The 22537-nt window shown below is 46.8% G+C and overlaps 1 long non-coding RNA gene across 1 annotated transcript in view; it reads right to left on the minus strand.

Annotated features, from left to right (window-relative positions):
• Positions 1 to 12148: 12148 nt before the first annotated feature.
• LOC309335330 overlaps positions 12149 to 22537 on the minus strand; it is a 75770-nt gene continuing 65381 nt past the window's right edge. The window contains exon 3 of the long non-coding RNA XR_014153451.1: positions 12149 to 12817. This is a non-coding gene — a long non-coding RNA (uncharacterized lncRNA). The remainder of the gene's footprint in view (positions 12818 to 22537) is intronic.

Raw genomic sequence — 22537 nt, forward strand, 5'->3', positions numbered from 1 at the left:
CCTGACAGGAGCCGCCGCGGCGCCCCTCATGCCGCCTCGAGAGGCGTTGGGGGGCAGCGAGACTCTGCCGGGCCCCGCCCCTCACTCCGCGCTCGGCTTCAAGACATTGCGAGGGGGCGGCGGGAAAAGGCTCTGGGGAGAACCTCGCTCGCTGTCCCGCGTTGCTTTTCCTCACGTCGTTTTCCCTTTCCCTTGAGGGGACGGGGAGGTGAAGGGAGCCCGCCTTCCTCCTGACACGTGGCGAGTCATCGGTGGAGGTAGAGAAACCACGCACATTTGATATTCATAATAATAATAATAATGGTTTGAAATTTAAGACTCCCCCCCCCCAAGGAAAAGGCACTTTCTTGCCCTGCCTGTGGACCAGGAGGTCGTGGCGGGAGAGGCCTTCAGCAGTGGGGCCCTTATTCGCGCTGCCAGCCTGACCTTCACCCTCTTACATATAGAGAGGAAAGGAGACGCGGAGGTGCAAAGGCTTGTGGGGCAGAAGTAAGCCCCGCTGAGTTCATCAGGGGTGCCAACGTGAATATAGTATGATACTGGGGGGGGGGGAGGCAGGTAAGCCCCGCCCTGCATAGTTTACCACATTGGCAATGCCCATCAACTGGGGGACTGGCCCCCTCAAATGTTTTATTGGGGGGCCTGAAGCAGTGGCGTAGCGTGGGGGTGCAGGGGGGCCGGGCGCAACATCTGGGGGGGCGCTCGCACTCGAGTGCTAAAATCCACGGGTTAGGGGGCGCAAATTACTTGCCTTGCCCCGGGTGCTGACAACCCACGCTACGCCACTGTCCTCACAGGTTTGTTGTGAATACAGAATTGGATGGGAGAGTGGGAGGACCATGTGCATCCACCCTAGACTCCATGGAGGAAAAGTGAAATAAAAATGTAATGCTCTATAAAGCATGGAGTGTGGGGAGGCATAACTCAGTGGCAGACAACTGGCTTTAAACATAGAGGGTCCCAGGTTTCATCCACATCTCTAGTTAAGGTGGGGAGATCTAAGACTTGGGAGGCTGACTGTGGTTCCCCAGGCCTCTCTAACTGACCCAGAACTCTCCCCCTTTCCCAGAACACTCCCCTTCTCCCCAGGCTGCACCCCCCTCACTGCCCTGCTTCGCACACTCCTTGGGTATTTTTGCCTGGCTGGAATGTGTCCCTGAATTCCAATCATGTCTCTTGCTTGCCTAGATGAAGGATAGAGGTGTGTAGAAACTAGCTTGCTGTATGACGGTCATTCCTCCACACACTTTTGCCCCTGGCCCTGCCCACCCCTGGCATGTGGCCTCTGGAAGGTTGCTCAGAAGGGAATGCAGCTGCCCTCAGGCTGAGAAAGGTCCCTCATCCCTGAGTTAAAGGGAGCAGAGCAGGAAAAAAGCCCTGCCTGAGGCATCTGCCAGTAAGCAGGCAGGGAGAAGCAATGGCCTGGCTCACCGTAGCCTGTTTCCTGCCTGTGTTTGAATACTAAGCCGACTAGAGATCAGGCATCTCTGAAAGCTGAAACCCATCCTGAATAGGGTTTGTTGGGATTCATGGCGGAGACCGCAAGCATGCTTAGGTCCCTCTCAGCCCAGTGGAAAGCCTGACTGGGAGCAATGAACCAGCACACCTGATCCCCAGGATTACAGAGGTCTGGACTGGATCCAAGACTCCCTCTGGAGACTCCTGCATCTTTTAAGACAGCCACTACTGTCTCCTTCACATGCAGGGCTACAGCTGCATCGCTGCTCCTCCTGGATATGGACGTCTTGCACGCCTTCCCTTTTCCCTGCTGGCGCAGGTGATGAGTGCTACCTTCTGCAGAAAACTGCCTTCTCTCTCTCTCTCTCTCTCTCTCTCTCTCTCTCTCTCTTCGAAGGGCTCCCTGAACCAGGGCTATCCCTGATGGCTGAAGCCCAGGATGTCTCTCCAGGGATGCAATCCTGCTTTTTGCATTAATAATTTACACCGTGTTGTTCAGCTAATAATGGCCTTTCCTTGTGATTAGCTCACTTAATGGGCTAAAATTGGCAAGAGAACAATGGGGCTTTAATCTTCCTGGGGAGCGTGGCGGGTGGGGGAGGTGAGAGGAGAAGAAATACATTTCCTAGATCTTCTGCACTTGTGGAATATCTCGCTGCCCCTGTCTCTGGCAAGAGGAGAGGGGCAAATGGGCTTGTAGGTCCAAAGACCCCTCCTCCAAGCACATCATCCTCAGCCTGAGTGTGTTCCAAGTCCTCTGGCTGTAGGAAAATGCCCTGCAATATATTTCTCTGATTACAGGTCTGAAGCATCGAGAGCTCCTGGCTGCCCTGGCCAGGTTGTGGCATGCATTGCCCATACCTGCCTCCCATCCTTCTCAATCACTTCTCAATCAGCGTTTTGATACCGCCCTCTGTTTTCCAGAAGTGCAATATAAGAACAGTCTGCTTTCATCCTCGGTGATCCATTAGTAGCGGATGCCCCATGCACATCACGGACCAGCAGTTAGGAAGAAGAGAAGAAGAAGAAGAGTTTGGATTTGATATCCTGCTTTATCACTACCCTAAGGAGTCTCAAAGTGGCTAACCTTCTCCTTTCCCTTCCTCCCCCACAACAAACATTCTGTGAGGTGAGTGAGGCTGAGAGACTTCAGAGAAGTGTGACTGGCCCAAGGTCACCCAGCAGCTGCATGTGGAGGAGCGGGGAAGTGAACCCAGTTCACCAGATTACGAGACTACCGCTCTTAAACACTACACCACACTGGCTCCCTGAAGCAGCATGAAGGAGGAGACAAACAGAAATGGTGGACTCCTTTCCCAAAGACCTCCTCTGGCATATTAATCCCACTGGCAGGTGCAGGTGGCATTGGCTACTGGAACGGGGGCAGCATTTGTTTGCCAAAGGTATCTGGTGTGGCGACAGCCTTAAGAACCATAGGAGGAGGCAGTTGTTTCTTAGGGGGCCAATGTCACCTGGGGAAACTCGTTTCGGAGAGGCGGTGGCCACAATCATTTTGAAAGGGCAAGGCCTGCACTCCCTGGTAAACACAAACGCCGCCTGAAGTCCCGAGTGGCTTTGCATTGGCTTTATCCGTCAGTGTGTGCTTGAATTCCTGATCTCCACTTCCCGGTCTCTCTATTCCTCTGACCTGCCTGTCTCTAGCTTCATTGCTACTCCCTGCTTTCTGCTCCGCTTGACAGACTCCTTGGCTGTGACCTTGGCTCTGCTTGACTCTGACTTTGGCTCCCCCTCTTGCATTGGTTTCTGTGTTTGAACTGTCTTCCTGGCTCCTGACCCCGTTTCTCTGCACAGCTCTCAAAGAGGCTCACAGCTGACACACAATGGCACCAGCCCTGAATAGGAGTCCCAGGTCCCACTTTGATTAGACTAGCTCGGCTCAGTTTTCTTTCCTGAGGTAGGGGCAGAAACAAGGAGGCACCAGGCGCCTGCCCACCCCAGAAGCTCCCTTCTCCTATGCCAGCGATGAGCAGACTTCAGCCGTTGATTTTGTACTACGCCCAAACAATGCTACAGTAGTGTAGCAGGCAAGGAGCAGATAGAATCATAGAATTTAAAGTTGGAAGGGACCCCGAGGTTCATCTAGTCTAACCCCCTGCAATGCAGGAATATGCAGCTGTCCCATATGGCATTCAAACCTGCAACCTTGGTGTTATCAGCACCATGCTCTAACAAACTGAGCTGTAGAATTAAAGAATGGGGTGCCTCTGAGCCCAGACCAGGAAACTGTTTTTAGTACTAGAATTGAGCTCACAGTCTTTTCACATAAATATCCACTCCTGGTGCCCCTCCCCAAGCTTTATTTGATTCAGCAGCCTAATTTGGGGGGGGGGGGACACACACGTATTTATGTTGTTGCTAATCTACTGGAGGCTCCAATACTTTGGCCACCTCATGAGAAGAGAAGACTCCCTGGAAAAGACCCTGATGTTGGGAAAGATGGAGGGCACAAGGAGAAGGGGATGACAGAGGACAAGATGGTTGGACAGTGTTCTCGAAACTACCAGCATGAGTTTGACCAAACTGTGGGAGGCAGTGGAAGACAGGAGTGCCTGGCGTGCTCTGGTCCATGGGGTCACGAAGAGTCGGACATGACTAAACAGCAACAATCTACTGGAAACTACCCAGAGATCTGACACCAGAAACTACAGGAGGGGAAAGTCTGCTTGAGCTCAGGTTCTGCTTGCTGTTTCCCACAGGCATCTAGTTGGCCCCCATGAGAACAGGATGCTTAACAAGATGGGCCATTGGTCTGATCTGGCAGGTTCTTCTTGTGCTCTTAACTGTGCCCACCCCTGTTCTAAGCTACTAAACCCATTTCCTCCTTATTTTCTGCTGTAACCAACTAACGCTATTTCCCTGCACAATGTCTTCTCTCACCATCTCCGACTAATGCCATTGCCACAACTGTAGGCATGTTTGCCTGGTTGTATATCCCAAGGGTGGGAAAGAACTGGCCTAGGCAGTGGGGTGGCGGGGGTTGTAGTAAGTGGAAAGGAGAGGATGCAAGCAAGAAATGCAAGGAAGGTCACCCTCCTCCAGGTCCTGCTCCTCACCCTCCTTGAGTGCTTGTGCCTGGCTGAAATGTTTCCTTGAGCTCTTGCTTGCCTGCCTGGAGAAGTGGGGGGTCTGTTTGTTTATTAGCAATTTCTAGGATTGTATGCTTGGAATGTAGGCAATTGAACTAAGAGCAGATCCATACTGTGCACTGAAAGCAAATCCAGTGCATATTTAAAGCATGTTACTTTCCCCAAAGAATCCTGGAAACTGTAGTTTGTTAAGGATGCTGGGAGTTCTGTCTCTGTGAGGGGGGAAACTACAGCTCCCAGGATCCTTTGTGGGAAGTACTGTGCTTTCAATGTGTGTTGGACGTGCTTCAAATGTAAGGTGTGGATCTCACTGGTCATACCTGCTGCTCCACCCACTTTTGCTCCTGCCACCCCCCCACACACCTCCCCACACCCCACTGATATGCAGCTCCTGAAAGGTTGTCAATGAGGAAACAGCCTGTGGGCTGAACAACTTCCTCCACCCTGATACATCCCACTGAACTGAGCAGGAGTGGAGAGGACTTACTTCTAACATGCTGAGAAGTTAGTTGTAACTCTCTCTTTTTACATCACAAAAAGATCCCTTGCAGCATTAAGAGAGTGAGAGATACTTGTGATATAAAAAGAGACTCTCGCCTTCCACAGAGTCTCTCCCCTCCCGCAGTCTCTACTTAACTGTAGATCCCAATCATTAACCCAGTGATTCAGTTGTCATTGTTACCTCAGCTAGCTGGCAGATAATTCTCACTGCCCCAGAGTCTAACCCTAGCACAACTGTAAATAAGTGAAGCAGTCTCCTCTTTTAAGTAACTTCTATGGTAAGTAACCGAGCTGAGAAATCACTGTGTTTGTGCAAAACTCATCAGACAATCCCATAATAACCTATTGAGGCCAGGACTCAATGGCCACTGTAATGGCAAACTATTTATGCTGGCTAAATAGTGATTTGAAGGAAGCTGAAAAGAGAGGACATAAGGAAGAAATGCACTGAGAAAACAGCTGCTTCAACAGCATGGCTGCACCAAACCCCTCAGAAAACAGAATTTTTGGGCTGATGCCTTACTGGTGGAAAGTGGGCAGAGAAATATGGGATGTGTCTCCTTCCCCAGTTCAGACAAACCCCAGTTCCATAGTGGTTCAGATTGCTTGCGCCACAGATCCATCTAGCCTCAAATGAATGTTCTCTTGCAGGGGGAGGGGGAGTCTTAGAAGAGGCACCCTGAGCTCCACAGACTCATAAGATGTAGTCCATCCATTTCTTTGAAGGTCTTTCCTTCAGCTCCAGTTTCATAGACTCCCATGGGCCAGACACAGCCCTCTCCTCTTCCCACTGCAGGGCACTTCCAGCAATGCACCGAGACCCTCCCTGATTTCAAGGGAACCGCAAACTCTTTCGAGACTCTGACCTACATTCTTTCATTCCAAGGACATCTTTGGAAGGCACCAGGGCACTTAGCTTTCACATCTCACATTACTTAGCACCAGGCGCCATCTTTCCTCATATCTCCAACACCCTTCTTAATTACTCTTCATACCATCATTTCTCATGGAAATCCATTTCTCTCAAGGCAAATGTGAAGGTGAAAGGTTACAAAGTATTGAAACAAAACTCCCATCCTCAAGGGGAGGGGAAAGAAGGAATTCCCCATCAGGTCTGACCTTCCTCCCCACTGAGTTTAACAGCACACACACACACAAACACAAGGACTTTTTCTCAAACTTAATTTTGAGATTTGGATTCGGCAGGTTAAAATTAGCTCAGTTTGTTAATAAGTCCTGTACCCAGATTGCTAAAGGACTGTGGAAATTTGAGTTCTTGAGGGAGAAAATATTCAGGCACCTCTTCCATTGATATATAAATATATAATACATTTGAATGGCATTTGTTGCCAGTTATTGGCCCCACGATATTTACAGATATGACCTTCCCATCCTTCCTTGGTGAAACGTTGCTTGGTGCTCAACATTACTGAAGTCCTGAAAGCAGGAATGGGACACATCTCCTTTGGATATGTCTCCAGGTAAGCAGCAATTCACACAGATCTACAGTCAAGGAGGTCCATGCTGCTGCCAGCTTCATCCTGGAGCTGTGGCAGCCACCTGTGAAGCCAGGATTGGAGCCAAGCAGCTGTCATTGCCTCTGGGTTATTGCTAAATAGATTCCTGCCAATGCTATGTACCCCATGCCCTTGTAACAAAGCCGCCTGGGTTCCCTGCGTTGCACAGCAGCTGCCTCTGCTTGATTAAGGCTTCCAGTGGCATATGCTGATAGGGGTGGTGGTAACCAGGGAAAGATCAAGCCAAGGAAGGTATGGCCGTCAACCCAACACAACTGGACTCTTCTGTTTCTAGGACATTGCCTTTCATAGCTAGGTCTTCCCCACTCGATCTTGTCAGCCCGAGAGACCAGGCTAGTAGCTAAAGCCAAAGGGAGGCGGGAAAAGAACTAGAAGCCTATTATGGTCCTCCGTCATCAGCAACAATGGTTTCATCACCAGTTATGAAAATGAACGGACCATTGTTACAGCTAAAAGAAACCCAACAGGGGGGGAAATGACAATAATGAAAGAAAGGAAACATTTTGAATAGAAAGCAAATAACTCAAATGTGAATAAACTGAAAATCAATTGGAGCACTGCTACCCAGCATAAATGTTTTAAAAGTACAATTTTGGGAATTGTGTTTCTTTTGTTGTTTAGAATTCAGATATTTTCATATGAGTGGAATATACCATTCAAATTGCATATTTATTTATTCCCTAGAGTTAATCTGGTAACCTCTAGATTAGATTACTGCAATGTGCTATATGTAGGGCTCCCTCTGAGGATGGTTCGGAAACTTCAGCTGGTGCAGAATTCAGTGGCCAGCTTACCGATTGGGACAAGACAGTGTGAGCATATTACAATGATCCTACTTAAATGGCTCAGGACCACCATACCTCACGGACTGCCTCTGCCCATATAAACCAACCTGGACCCTGTGATCATCATCTGAGGCTCTTGTTCATGTGCCTCCTCCATGAGAGGTCTGGAGGGTGGCAACACAAGAATGGGCCTTTTCTGTGGTGGCTCCCCATTTGTGGAATGCTCTCCCCCTTGAGGATCGCCTGCCTGCAACTGCATTACATATATTTAGGTGCCAGATAAAAACGTTTCTCTATAACCAGGCCTTTGACTGATTAACATTTTCTGTCCTGTTAAATGTGTTTGTGGGAGGGGACTATTGGTTTCTGTTTTATTATGTATTTTGTGTTCTCATTTTGTATTTTTATGTTGTAAGCTGCCCTGTGATCTTTTGATTAAAGGTGGTATTTAAATTTAATAATAAAAATAAAAATCTATTTCAGTTCCCCCAGAACTGTGCGGCTGGTCAGATATGGAGGAGAAGCTGCTGGGTATTCTGGAAGAGACGTGAAGAAGGAGATATTGTAATTAATCTAAGAGAAGAGTCTTCAGGCTATGAGCATTACTAAACTACAAATATATATTGGCTTTGTATCAGTTGAATTATCAAGGCTTACCCCCCCCCCCCAAAAGAATCCTGGGAATGGTAGTCTGGTAAGGGAGTGTAGTGGAGCACTTTTTCTTTTTCTTTTTTAATTATTGTTTATTTAGATCTCTAGCCCCATCACAGAATACAGTTGCCTGACCTCCCTGGGGGAGATGGAATGACTATTAGAGCAGTCAGTCTTTCTGTTTTCCAGACTGTTTTTCTGCTTTTATGATTAATTTTAATTGATTTTATCCACCATATGCTTTTTGTAATTTTTATGCTTAGAAACTTTGGTGATTAAATGGTATTTTAAGAGCTGAAATAAAATTAAAAACAAACAATGAGTGGCACAAGAAACAAGAAGCAGTTCTGGACAGGAGCAGCTAAGAATTCTCTGGGCTTAAGGGTCTCTTTTGGACACTTGATTCCACAAACAGCATTCCCTGTGCTGCTGTGTTCACAAAGGCATTGTAAGGAACCAGTGGCAGGCTGAATGTCTTACTGAACAGAAGAGAAGAGCATGAGCTGCTTTATTCTTAAGTGCCACCTCTCCTCAAAGTGGACTACAGTGGTACCTCGGGTTACAGACGCTTCAGGTTACAGATGCTTCAGGTTACAGACTCCGCTAACCTAGAAATAGTACCTCGGGTTAAGAACTTTGCTTCAGGGTGAGAACAGAAATCGCCCGGTGGCGGCACGGCGGCAGCAGGAGGCCCCATTAGCTAAAGTGGTGCTTCAGGTTAAGAACAGTTTCAGGTTAAGAAAGGACCTCCAGAACGAATTAAGTTCTTAACCCGAGGTACCACTGTACTCAACTGAGTCTTCGTCTAGGGCAGTTTCAGGCATTCTGATTCCCTGGAGACATTCTAACCTCCTGCTGTATATCATCATTCCCCTCAACATGACTCATCCAGGCTGCTGCATCCCAGGATACGCATGGCTGGTGCTCTTAGTTCTTGGTCTACTACCACGCATCGCATCAGGAGGCACAACAGGGCTGTAGTGTGGAGGAGCCTATCTCCTCATGTGCCTCTCTGTTATAACAAGTAGTAACAGGAATGTGTGTATGATATGTCACCATCACAGCCAGCATTTTCCCATCTCCCACAAGCTGCATACAATGATCGGAGAACAACAGGAAAGCCCTGAATGCCATATCACACGGTAATTTTTGAAGCATTATCAGAGAGTCTGGTTAAACCAGGGTGGGGAATGTGGCCCTCCCAACCCTTACTAGCCCCAGGCAGCATGGCCAAAAGTCAGGGCTGACAGGAGTTGTACTCCAGTGGCATCAAGAGGGCCACCATTTCCCCATCCTTGGATTCAACTACAGTCCTAGAGAAAGGTCTGTTCTTTCCGTATACAGTGGTACCTCTGGTTACGAACTTAATTTGTTCCGGAGGTCCGTTCTCAACCCGAAACCGCTCGTAACATGAGGCGCGCTTTTGCTAATGGCGCCTCCCACTGCTGCTGCGCTGCTGGCATGCGAATTCCACTTGCATTCTGGGGCAAAGGTTGCAACCAGGAGCATCTACTTCTGGGTTAGCGGAGCTTGTAACCCGCAGCGTTCACAAGGGAGACGGTACGTAACACGAGGTTCTACTGTAGCTGCCATCTTCCTAGTGACACAGCTACAAAGTAGCCAGTTTGATTAGCGGGAAAGGATGCAAAAATGGGATAGATAACTAACCTCATTAGAGAATATAATTCAGGAAGGGACATGGGACACTTAGAAGGCTCATGTGTAACATGAATTTTGACAATAAGGCTGGGAATGAAAGGAAATGATGAGCCATTATAATCCAGGGATGGGGCCCTGCAGATGTTGTTAGGCTACAACTTCCATCATCCCTAATAGTTGGCCATGTTGACTGGGGCTGATGGGAGCTGAAGTTCAACCACATCTGGAGGGCCACATGTCTCTCCCCCCATCCCTCTTGTTTGTGAACTAACACTTTTCATGGAGATCTGCTGAGGCTATGACAGCTGGTGAGGTGTTTTTTTTTTTAGTCTTAAAAAAATAATAATCATTTCATAAAGGCTGAAGGAGAACTCAGGAACTCACAGCTGTTGTATCTAGAGGCACACCATTATGCATGGTGGCAAAAATAGTTTGGGAAGCTCAAGCTCATCAATTTCATTTTGAGATGATTTCGCAAACAGGTGGCTCTGCTGATGAAAAGACCGGACACCACTCAAGGCAGCAGAATAAGCAACTGAGCCCTCCAACAACATCTATTAAGAGGCAGAAATACCAAGTTTAAAGGCCAAGTTTACACAAGCAGCTCTGCCATGGAATACATTGTTTGCAATGGCTGCAACTTGCTGATATGATGAACAGAGGCAGCCATGCGGAAGGCCCACTGCTCATACAGAACTCTATTTGCATTGAGTTTTAGCATGAAGAGGTTAGAGAACTTACGACAGTATGACATCATCACATATAGATATGAGACTATAATATTGTATAAAAGAACAGTTGCCAATATGACACCTGCAGGAGCAGTGGCACCCTTGAGATCTTCCCCTGATGTCAACAAAGCCTCTTGAGCCCTATCACTCATTGTGATCTTGGTCGTGAGGGTGATTACCTTTTTTCTTCAAGAAGTACAAAAGAGCTGAAGGAAGAAGTGGGAAGAGTGATGCTCTTTCCTACTTCGTTTTTCACTTCCAAGGCCTTTTCAAGGCTGAGATAAATTCTGCTGGATCTTAGTTTTACACAGATATCTTAGGAAAGTAAAGTGGGTGCACATTTCCTTTCTGTGTCTTTGGGGTGGAGGTTGTTCTGGAGAAGATGACCACAGTACTTGCTTACAAACCCCAAGGTGCCCAAGGGCCTAAAAATATAGAACTGCAGGTGAAATGGAGGATTGCTCAGGGAGAGAAAGGTAAGTTGCTTAGAAGTCCAGTTACTTACTTACTTACTTACTTACTTACTTATTTAATAAAATTTATTACACCGCTTGATTGTTAAAACAAAAACCTCAATGTGATTTACAAGATAATGAATAATTGTTTGCAGAGGTGCAACTATCTCTAGCCCAGACAAGAATGTAGGGGATGATACATTTTAAACACAAGCAAAGTGCAAAAATGGTAGCTACTAGTGGTATCTGGCTGTGCTAGAAAGGCAGGATAAAGGAGTGTGGAGGTTTTGTAATGATTCTAAAACTGCCAGCTATTTTCAGGATGCAACCACCCCAGCAAAATCTAATTGGGTTGTGAAAAATGTAGAAAATGGGATCAGGAAACAGGATGCTTTTATTTCAAAGAGAAAGTCTGCGTTCTCTGACACAAAAAAGAGAATTGCGTGCGAGTACTTCAACTTAATGTGCTGCTGTTGATGGACAAGGACCCATAGCTCTGTGACAGAGCAATCGTTTGGCACACACAAGGCCCCAGTTTCAGCCTCAGCACCTTCAGCTGTGGTGGGGAGGAGGACCACAGGAACCAGGACTGGGGAAACAGCCCCTTTCTGCCTGAGACCTCTGAAATCCAGAGCCAGTCAGATGTTGTTTTTATTGTGGGAAATTTTTTTAAGGCAGCAAACATCTTTTTAAAGACAACAACACATAAACAATAAAGCAATCACAAAAGCAACAAAACAGTGGCAATCAATAAAGTAGTGCATCAAAGAAAGCAACTTAAAAAAAAAAAAAACCTCACTGAAGGGGGACCAATGGCTCACTGCAACAAAATGTCTTTCAGACTATAGGTAAAGGGGCCCCTGACCGTTAGGTCCAGTCGTGACTGACTCTGGGGTTGTGGCGCTCATCTCGCTTTATTGGCCGAGGGAGCCGGCATACAGCTTCCAGGTGATGTGGCCAGCATGACTAAGCTGCTTCTGGTGAACCAGAGCAGCGCATGGAAATGCCGTTTACCTTCCCGCTGGAGTGGTACCTATTTATCTACTTGCACTTTGACGTGCTTTCGAACTGATAGGTTGGCAGGAGCAGGGACTGAGCAACGGGAGCTCACCCCGTCGTGGGGATTCGAACCGCTGACGTTCTGACTGGCAAGTCCTAGGCTCTGTGGTTTAACCCACAGCGCCACCTGCGTCCCCTTTCAAACTATAGTGCACCCCAAATTCATACAGGCGGAGAGGCCCACTTTACATCTGCATGTGTCTCCCAAACCAATTACCCCTGAGTGAACATAGCCCTTGGCAGAAAAAAGCAGTGAAGACCAACAAAAACAGCGCTGTGCAGACCCTGAGGAGCAAGGTGTTCCAACAAGTAGTTGCTAGGTAGACCAAGAGTCTGCCTCAGAATAAAGTGGATCCATATGGGTTGCTTGGCCTAGTGACTCATTCCTCAGTCTAGATAACTCTAAGCTCCTTGGCTGTTTGAAATGCTCTCCTGTTGAGGTGAACTTAACATGCACCTGTGATGTTTGCATAATGCACAACTGGAAATAGATGCAAACCATCTGTTTTGCAGGATCAGACCATCTTGAATCTGAATCCACATTAACTCCAGGCTTCTGCCCCCGTTGCTAGAAGCAACAGAGGGAATGAGCTGACCATAGCTCAGTGTCATCCTTTTGCAAAGACAGCAGGAGCCCAGCAGGCCCCTTACAAGTCCAGGAACCCTAAATCCCCACCAGTCCCTGCTATGACAACAGGAGGGCATGAAATCCATAGGTTTCAAAGAATCCTGAGCTTCAAAACCAAAGGTGTCGTTTTTGACCTTTAAAGGCCCTTCAAGACCTGGCATCCTCACACCTCTCAGGGTTCCACTCTCAGAGATTTTGATGGTGGCAGGAAGACTCTGGACCTTTCCCCAAATAGCTCCAAGGCTCTGGAAAGAATTGCAAGTGGAGGTGAGTCAGTATGCCTCCCTGTTAAGCTATACAGAGAGCTTTCTAAATCTTATTTATTCAAGCAAGCTTGGGGGAATTGAACAGGTGAAAATGATCTAATAGTGCTATCTGTGAGAAGGAAAGGAATTTGTGCTGCTAATGTTTTATGGTTGCTGTTGCTTTTGTTATGCTGTGTACTATTTATATCATCAGCTATTTTATGTTTTTGTAAGCCGCCTTTAGCATTTATGGGCGGGCTTTTAATATATATAGGTATATATTTTTAATCACCCTGATACCATACAGGTATCAAGAGAAATGAGGAGTCTTGCGCACGCATCTAACATGTCATTCAAACACATCACTCCCTTTGGCACAGAGAAGCCCAGTCTTCTCAAACTCTGGCTGTTCTTGAGCTGCACTGATGTTCTTAGCAAGATAGCATCTGTGTGTTCACCTGCTCTGGCATGTAAACAGATGGGTTCTGTTCTGAGTAGGCATGGGTGTGCAACTGTTTGTGCATGTGGATGTGACAATGCATGTGTGCGCCCTCATTTTTTTGTATAACTGTGTGCTGCTCTTGAGCATCTGTGTGCAGAAACATGTGCATCTATGGATTTGCCTGTTTTAAAGACTGTGTGCACGCCTGCCTTTGTGATGGGGTTTGTATTTGCATATTCGTAAGCTTGTATATGCAACCTTGTGCACATGGCGAACTTCTTTCCCTGGCAGCCTCCTCTGTGTATATATGTACAAGGGAGCAGAGTTTGTTTCCATGTGCAGGAACGGTATGTGTGTCACGCCCTCAACCATCACACAAGAATGCATGGCTGTCGATGGCAGAGGCTCCCCTAGGAAATAGGAATTGGATTCTAATGATGTCAACACAGTATGAATAACACGAGACACAGGGAGGCAGGGGAAAAAAGGGATGTGATACCCTGATGTGTCCCTCCCACCCCCACCCTGGCACCGTGACGACCGTTGCTAGGAAGCAGAGAAAATTTAATTTTGCAACATTAATCTGCCGTCTTGAGAGAACCTCCTTCTGGATCGGGAAGGAGAGAAGACAAAGGGGGACAGTCATAGTGACAGCTAGGACACTGGGTCTGCAGTGATTCCTTCCAGTGCTATAAATGTGGGGCTTCTGAGACTGCCTGGGTTCAAAACAAAACATTAACAGCTCACTCTTCTGGATAAGTGTTAGGTTTTGTAGACTTAGAGGAGACGGTTGGGAAGTCTAGATTTCCCATCTCTAAGGAGAGAGAGAGAGAGGTCTAATGGTTAACACTAGGGGATGTGAATGCCAAGGGTCCTGTAATCTAACCATGGAAGGAGAGTCGGGTTTGTGTGGATAACCCATGGTAGACCCAGACATACTCCTCTGGTGCTCTCTTACCATCTTTTGAAAGACAGACTAGTCATAGCTCAGTGGTAGAACACAGACCTTGCATGCAGAACGTTCCAGGTTCAATCCTGGCATCTCCAGGTAGAGCTAGGAAACCATTTAGAGCCACTGCTGATTTGCATAGGCAATACTGAGCTAGTTGGACCATTGAACTTGCCTGGTATAATAAGGCAGCTCCCTATTTTCCAAGACTGGGTCTGCCACAGTCTGAAGGGCATTCATCACAAACCATGAAAAGTTCCTGTAGGGTCTGGGTTTAATTCCAACCACATGAGTCATTAAATCCTTCTATCTCCCAGTCAAGTGCTTTTAAGAGCACAGGATTCATAACTACATAAATACCCAGTGTGATCTGTGTTGACTGCAGGTCAAAATCAAAGATTTGCGCACTCAGGAAAGCTGAAGTCTGCAGGCTTGCTATAAGCAAAATACTTTATGCAAATTAAACAGCTTATGAACATTTGATTTACACAACTTTGGTTTCCAGCATACAGTTGTCATTGGATCAAGACACTAATTTTTTCAGCAGCAGCACTTGGTTCCAAGAAGAAGACGGGAGGGGAAGTTTGCACACATTTCAGACAGGTTTGGCACCACTCGGATTCAAAAGGCACAGTAAAGAAAACACATTCATAGCTCCATAGTTTGCTGTCTCTCCTCCAAAAAGACAGAGGCATCCACATGGAGCACCCGACTCATAGACTGTGGTATGGAATCTGCATTGAGAAGGGGAAGGGGATGCATCACTCCTCCATCACCTGCAAGCATGTATACTCTAAAGCTCAGCCACCCCAGGCAATTCTTTGGGGAAGGGCTGCTTTATATGCAAAACATCCCAGGTATCTTCAGGTGGGAGAGATTCTTGCCTGAAACCCTGGAAAACAGCAGACAATCAGTGCAGACAATGCTGAGCTGGAACCTGCTCTAAGGCACTAGATTCAGGTAGGTAGCCGTGTTGGCCTGATGCAGTCATTTGCTCTAAGGCAGTTTCCTGTTGTCCTCCTAAATCCCTTCAACTGCCCCTTTAGGACACTTACAGATGTAATGTATTTTGTGAGTGACTGGCACTCTGAATCACAGCACTAGCCACCCATAAGCCACATGTTGAAGGTGCCAATCAGCACAAGTGACAAAGCTCCCACCTACCAAAAGGCCTACACATTAGTGTACACCCAAGCCTGCAGCAGTATTGCTTCTAAGGAGGCCCAGCTAGAGGCTGAAAGCCTTCTCAGGAAAGTCAGCTGGCTGCCGCACATCCACACCATACAAGTATAGCAAGTAAACCCTGAGGTTTTCAGAAATATGGGAAGGGGAACCCATGCTTTCAAAAACATGACCAAGGGGGCAAAAAACAGCATGGGATATTCAGCATCAACTGGAAAACAAAAAGAGAAAATTTGGGCTTATAGTGGGCGGGGGGAAGGCAGTGAAATGTCCTGCTGAAGCTCCTCACATTTTATAGTATTATGGAGGAAAGTATGGTTGTCTGGAAACTTGAGCAGGAGCCATCCTGCTGGGAGGTGAGGAGACACTTCAACAATTTATTTCAGGTCACCCTTGTTGTACCTAGAAGGCTTAGGGGAATGCCTTATTTCCACTCTGCGCTCTGTTGCTGCCTGCCTGGGGGTCTTTTTTTCTCTTTGCCTCAATTTCCTCATAGAAGAGTGCCCCTTCCCTTCTGTACTCTTGTTTGTCTGGCTTCTACTTCAGTGGGTGCTTTGAAACTCATTCACACCTGTCTCTGAAAAGCTCTGGAGGAAGCCAGGGAGACAGTCAATTCTTCCACTTTAGCTATTTTAAAAAATTTCCCTGGTAGAAAGAGGAAGTTCTGTCCCCTGCCGCCTGCTGGTGAAAGGCAAACAGCTGGTGTCAGTGGCACAATGGACCATTCACTGAGACGGCCTCAGCTTCTCAATTCTGAGCCATTGTTCCCTGCCCATTCCTTTCCTGTCCCTGACCTTCCTGCTTTGTTTGAGCCAAGGCAAGGGTCTGCCCCCACCTTGGCCCCAGAAAAGGAAGAATATGTGCAATTCCACGACCAAACAGGAGCCAGCAAAGCCAGGTGCACCCTTAGGTGTCAGCCAGAGTATTTGGATCCCTGTACACCTGAGCATGCTGCTCAGCCATGGCTAAGGTACAAACACTTGCTTGTTATTTGAGGGTTGCAAAGATTAATTTATTAGACAAGGCACACTACTGTGTTTCCATGGACTTAAAGGACCAGTCTGTTGTGGTTGGGCTCCAGGTGCTGATTCATTATTAGAGTGAAGCCGGAGGTTTTTCCCTTTGTTTTTGTAGTGTTGCATATGTCAAGACAGACTGTGTGCTAAGCACTGCCATAACAGTAATCATGAACCCCACAGAAAGCTAAATAAAGTGTGCAGAGAGTCCTGTAGGATCATTGCACCTAGATGTAGTGTAGGGATCTCCCATATAGCACGTGTAAACATTATGTCATGTATCTGAGTGCTTACCGTACGAAGGGCTGGCAAACAGAAAGAGGGTCCTGTTGTGCACTGAGTTTTATCGATTAATTTATTTATAGGCCACTTTGGGGGAGGACCCCTGCCAAGGCATAATATAGGAAAACAGACCATGTTATATAAACCTAGACTCATAAAAGCATCCACTGTTGCTTACAGGTGGTTTATGCTTTTAGGGTTAGGGCCAAGTTCCAGGAACCAGTATGATACTGGACTGCTGGAGGTCAGAACTTATAAGGCCCCTTCTAGAGGAGAAAGGCAACATAAAATAAAATACGAGGTCAAGAATGAACTGAGTTCAGCAAGCATGATGGGCACAGAGATAGAATACATTCTTTGCATGCAAATGATGCAAAGACTACATCCTGCACCAGACCTGGACTGCTTTTGCCTGGCTCGAATGTGCCCTTGATCTGTGTGCTGATTGCCTGGATGGAAAATAGAGAGACTGTGATCACAGGCCCACCATCCAGGTAAAGCACATGGTGTCCTGTCCCATACATTCCTCCACCCAAAAATAAAAAAAATCCTGGGGACAGAGGTTTGTCAAATGAGCTGACAGTTCTGTAGCTCTGTAAGGGAGTAAACTACCATTCTCATATTTGGGGGAAGCCATGTGCTTTAAATGGACAGTGTGGGTGTGTGCAGACACCTATGACCTTTCTATGGCTGAAAAAGTAGCCTACCATAGGAAGCTGAAAAGCACATTCATTGCTCTGCCCACTTTTGCCTCTGCCTCCCCCCACGACTGGATGTAGCACCTGCAAGGTTGCCCAGAAGGGAATGCAGCTCTTGGGTTGAAAAAAGATTTCCTTGCCCCTCTTAGATATTCCTCACCTCCCAAGACTCTTATATTCTATGGACCACATGGTCTGAGAACCACTGCAGCCCCCTATCCTATTTCGCTGTTCTTAGCAGCTGTTCTCCCCCTTGTATATTTGTGCATTTGTGTTTCCTTGCATCTGGTTAACACACTGCACATTAGTCTTTGTTCAGCTTTTATTTTGCCATTTTCAGCTCAGTTCTCCGCTTCATCAAGATCATCTGCGCAAGTCCACCCACACATTTGCAGTCTTTCCCAGTTTATTTATCTGCCACTGGTTTTAAGATGCTCAAGATGAACAATTCAGATGGGATGTTTCGCCACCGCCAGGCTTCCATTTTGGCAAGAAACGAACATACCCAATCCCCAGCAGAGTCAATGGCCCTCACATTCTTTTGGCTTTCCAATCAGCCTTGTAACTAGAATAGAATGAGGGCTGAGAAGATAACTTCCTAGAAGTCCCGGGTGTGGTGTCCCTTCTACCCCCATCAGGACCTTGTAAGAGCAGAGTGGAAGACATCTCTGTAGAATCTCAACCAGAGACAGATTGGCCAACCACCCTAGAAGGGGCATGCATGTATCATCATGGCTCAGGTTTGCTGTTTCTTGCACATCACAGGCTATATAAGGCAACATAAGGAAGAACTTGCCCACACTTGGATCTCTTTGGCCTGGCTTCAAGTGGATTGTCACAAGCCTTGTGGAGATATATTGGTGGGAGTGGTCTGACAGGAAGGAGAAGGGGGGGGGAATGGGGACCTGCAGGAATTGGACCCCAGCGGGGTGCGGGATGATGATTCAGACCCCAGAGAGAGACCAAATGGACTGCCATTCATTCATGCATTTTATTTGTATGCCACTTTTCCACACAAAAAAATCATGTTCAAAGCAGCTTAGAACAAAGAAACAAGGCTGCATTTCAAGCAAACACTACAAAAACAATTTCATAATAACATAGCAAAAAATATAGTAACATTTTTTTAAAAAACCACCACATTTCAATGCCTGCAGATAGATCAGACAGCAAGCCAGCCTCATCAACTCCACCTCCAGTGCCAAGAATGTGAAGATGATTGTGCTGATGCAAAGAGACTCAGCAAACCCAGCCTATTCAAAGCAGTGCCCACTTGCTTGCCAACCAGGCGAATGACTGTGCCCACCCTGCTCTTCAAAAGGAGAGCCTTGGGGGCATGTCAAGTGTTGGGACTATGTCTTAGCTTGTGGTTTGCCATGTATCTTAACTTGACCGATGTGCTGTGCAACCTCTGTACCACAGTGTTCTATGCATGAAAACCTTTGGCAAACACTGCATTGAGAGTCCAAGTACTGTGTCTACTAGTGAGAGCCAGGACAGGGGTGGTTTTTACCCACATGGAGCACTGCATTCAGTACTGGGAAACCTTAGGGAAAGGACTCTAGACTGCTTGATCCAATGAGCTGGTCGTGCTCAATCATTTCCCTGAAAGCCATGGTTCTTTCCTGCACGCTGGCTTTTTTTGCCACATCTCCCTTCTGCAAAGTAGGAAAAAAACAGCCCATAACACCCCTCCCCACTGCTAGGACTGATGGGCATGACCTCTCTAAACAGACTCAGAGGAACCAGGATCACACCTGCTAGTAGATCAGAGCTGCAAGTCCAACTAAAATGTAGCCTGAAATGTAAAAGTCAAACCTGACTTGTCTTTCGTAAAAGAAAATGATGGGATGAAAACAGGAACCAGAAAAACTGTAAGCAAAATACCAGCCACCTCCAGTGTTTCACTCATTCAAATGAGCTTTTTCTGTAAAAAGATGGAATGTGCTTTTCTTCAGAAACAGAGCAGCTGGGTATGTATGTATGTGGTTAGGAACATAGGAAGCCGCCTTATAGCAAGTGAGACTGTCTATCCAACTATCCCAGGATTGTCTGCTCTGACTGGCAGTGGTCCTCCAGAGTCTCAGAGCTTGCTTCCTACTGCTTTTTTCTTTTTCTTTTGGAAGGTGGGAGTTTCTCTCCAACCACTAACAGATACAGGTTCCCTGCCACCTGAAGCACCTATATCCCTGGCACAATACTCAAACGGAGACACCTATCTTACTCCCTGCAGCACAGTGCCCCCTAGTGCCATCTTCTGTTCTGCAACATCATCAAAGGCACGCCACAAATTGGGCTTTGAAATAAGACAGCACCAAAAAGGAATGAGGGTAGAGGCCGCATGGCAGGAAAGAGGGTGAGAGATATATTGTGCTCCAAGCGCAATTGAGGAAAATGCAAGAATGCAAGCTGACATTTTGAAGAACATAACAGACGGTATCAGTATTGCCGCCTCCTCCAACTTCTCATTTTTCTCTTCCTCCACCCTTACAGGTTTCAACAATTTCCCTTTCTCCGTAATGCTGACCAACCAGGAGACCAGGACAAGCTGAACACCAGCATAATTTGGATGTGTGTGTTCAAATTCAAACCAGATGTGCATTTGATCCTTGTGACAGTGGCCTACGAGGTTTGTATCTGATGCCTGCCCCCTCTTTGCATTTTTCAACTGTATACAGGAAAGTGGCTAGAAAATAACTCAGGGGACTAGTGAATGAGAGACCATGAAGTCCAGAGAAGTTTCCAGAGAGACCTACAAAATGGATCTCACACCTCTAACAGGCCCTTCTGACATTTCAGAGGTGCCTCCCTCAGCTACTTCTGTTTTAAACAACAACACATGGTAAAAACATGTAGGATTTTCCCTAGCACACACTGTAGTGGCACATGTATACCTTGCTGTGCCAAATATCTATATACTAATAATACCAATTCAAGTATTTTATGCTTACGTAGCCAAAACATAATAATGATGCCCAAGAGAGAACAGCAGATTTGGGGTAACATCAAGGTATGCACAAGTTAAAAAAAAACTGAATGGAAAATCCTAGGAAGGTGAACCCCTAAACAGCCTCATAATGACTCGCTGACATGCAATTTTAGGAGACTGGAAGAGAGAGAAAAAGCCCTGAGAACTGGGTAAGAGGAGGAATAGAAGGGAATGTCTGCAATAGAAACACAGGTGTGTGTGAGTGTGTGGATGTGTGACAGAAAGAACTATATTGTTGTCTGGATAGGTCAGTTCCTGATTCACACTGACAAGCTATTTTTCAGTGTCCCCTGGGATGGAAGAGAAAGCTACCCAAAGGCATCAATGGAGAAATCAAATAATTTAATGTAACAGGGACCAGACCTTCTACTCCATCTCTCCCCCTCCAAAGAAAAAAAGAAACGAAAAGGATAAGAAGCACCAAATGGAGAGAGAAGACCCAAACGTCCCAATGTGCATGTTCACTGGGCATGGAGTACTGAGTTGTGGGGAGAGAGAAGTAAGGGGAGGGGAAGCCGAATGACTAGAACCTGAACAAAACCATTCCACACTGAAACATTTTGTTTATTATTATTATTATTTATTAAGAAACTATAGCCCAGTTTTCAATCAAAAAGATTCTCCAAGTGGGGCATCAATTATAAAATTAATGATATGAATAAAACCCTAAGACTACCCAAGGACAGGAGCTGGCACTAAAACAAAAACAAAACAAGAACATTTTGCTGCAGCCTCCCTCAATCTAAATCTAGATTTGAATCCTGACGCATCTTAATTTGACTAAGAAGAGGCCACCTAGGCGTTCTCTGCAGTACAGCGCCCCCTGCCCTAGAGGTGTGGCACAACAGTTTCCTAGGGGGTAGCCAAGCCTTCCCCTGCTCTCCTCCTGTGCCAGACAACAATGACTGAAAGAGGAGAGTGCCCCCTATTGAGCTTCTGTGCCCTGCATGGAGTCATCCCCATGCCCCTCTCTCCATTTCTATTTATACCAGCACCTGGGGAGGTTTCTAATCGGCTAGAAATCTGGTCTGCCTTCATTGTAATAACTTTAAACCAGGTTGCTTTTCTGTACCAATTACAGGTTAGTAAGGCTGGTTGCCACAGCAACAGCAGCTGTGAGCCCCCCCAAGGCGCCGCTCGATACCTTGATTCCTTTATAAAAGGGGGGAAAAGACAAAAAGGTGGGAAATATATATATAACCCTCTGCCTAGACTTAAAGGGCCAGAGGCAGCTAAGGCCTTGCTACTGTGGTAACCAAGACTGTGCAAGTGTGAAGCTAAAGAGGCTTACTTCTGGACTGGTTGGGACCCACACACACACACACACACACACACACACACACTTCCACCTTTTGCTCTCTAGAAGAGCACCAGAGAGTAAGAGTCTGAGGCTGGAACAAAAGGGAGGCAAGGAATAACAGAGCTTGTTTGCCAACACCTAATATTCCATTGCTACTATGGTTGCCAGCTTTTCAGCTGACTTCTGCAGCTATGACTTTAAGAGCAGCTTATCTTGCAGACAGTAACGAGTGAAAACGTTTACCCTCGTGCCATGAAACAAACTTTTGCTTGCTTATTTATCTGCATCTTAATGCACATAGCAGGCCAGGATGCTTTTTGTTAACCTCTGGTCACTTGGCCACTCTAATGCCTACTCAACATCCTCGTCAAACTCTCAAGCCACTTACTCCCGTTGGTGTTCCCTGAATCCTGCTGCCTCCCCAACAGCATGGTCCATCCACCTGTCTAGAAGGCAGGCAAGCTGTTCCTTGATTCCTCCTCCTCAGGACTAGGGAACCCTTTTCAGCTTGAGGGTTGCATTTCCTTGTGAGAAACCTTCCAATGGCCACATGGGAGTGGTAGGAGGGAAACATGGCCTGAACATGGGATGTGACTCTTACCTTATAGGCTATATATTCCAGTCAGACAAAAACCAGCAACTGCATGCGTGCCTACCCTTTCCACCAGCCAAGCAAGAGGTATTCTCACAGTTCAAAGATTCGTTCCAGCCAGGCAAAAGCATTTGAGGGCCTGCAGTAGGGCCTGGGAGAGGTGTGGCTAGGCGAGAAGAGGTGTGGCCTAGGGAAAGTCTGAATGGGCAAGTAGGGAGTACCTGGTCTTCCAGGAAGGAAGAAGCAAAGGAAGGTGCTTCATGGATTGGA

This window comes from Podarcis erhardii (genome assembly GCF_964252035.2).
Source record: "Podarcis erhardii genome assembly, chromosome: 2".
NCBI lineage: Eukaryota > Metazoa > Chordata > Lepidosauria > Squamata > Lacertidae > Podarcis > Podarcis erhardii.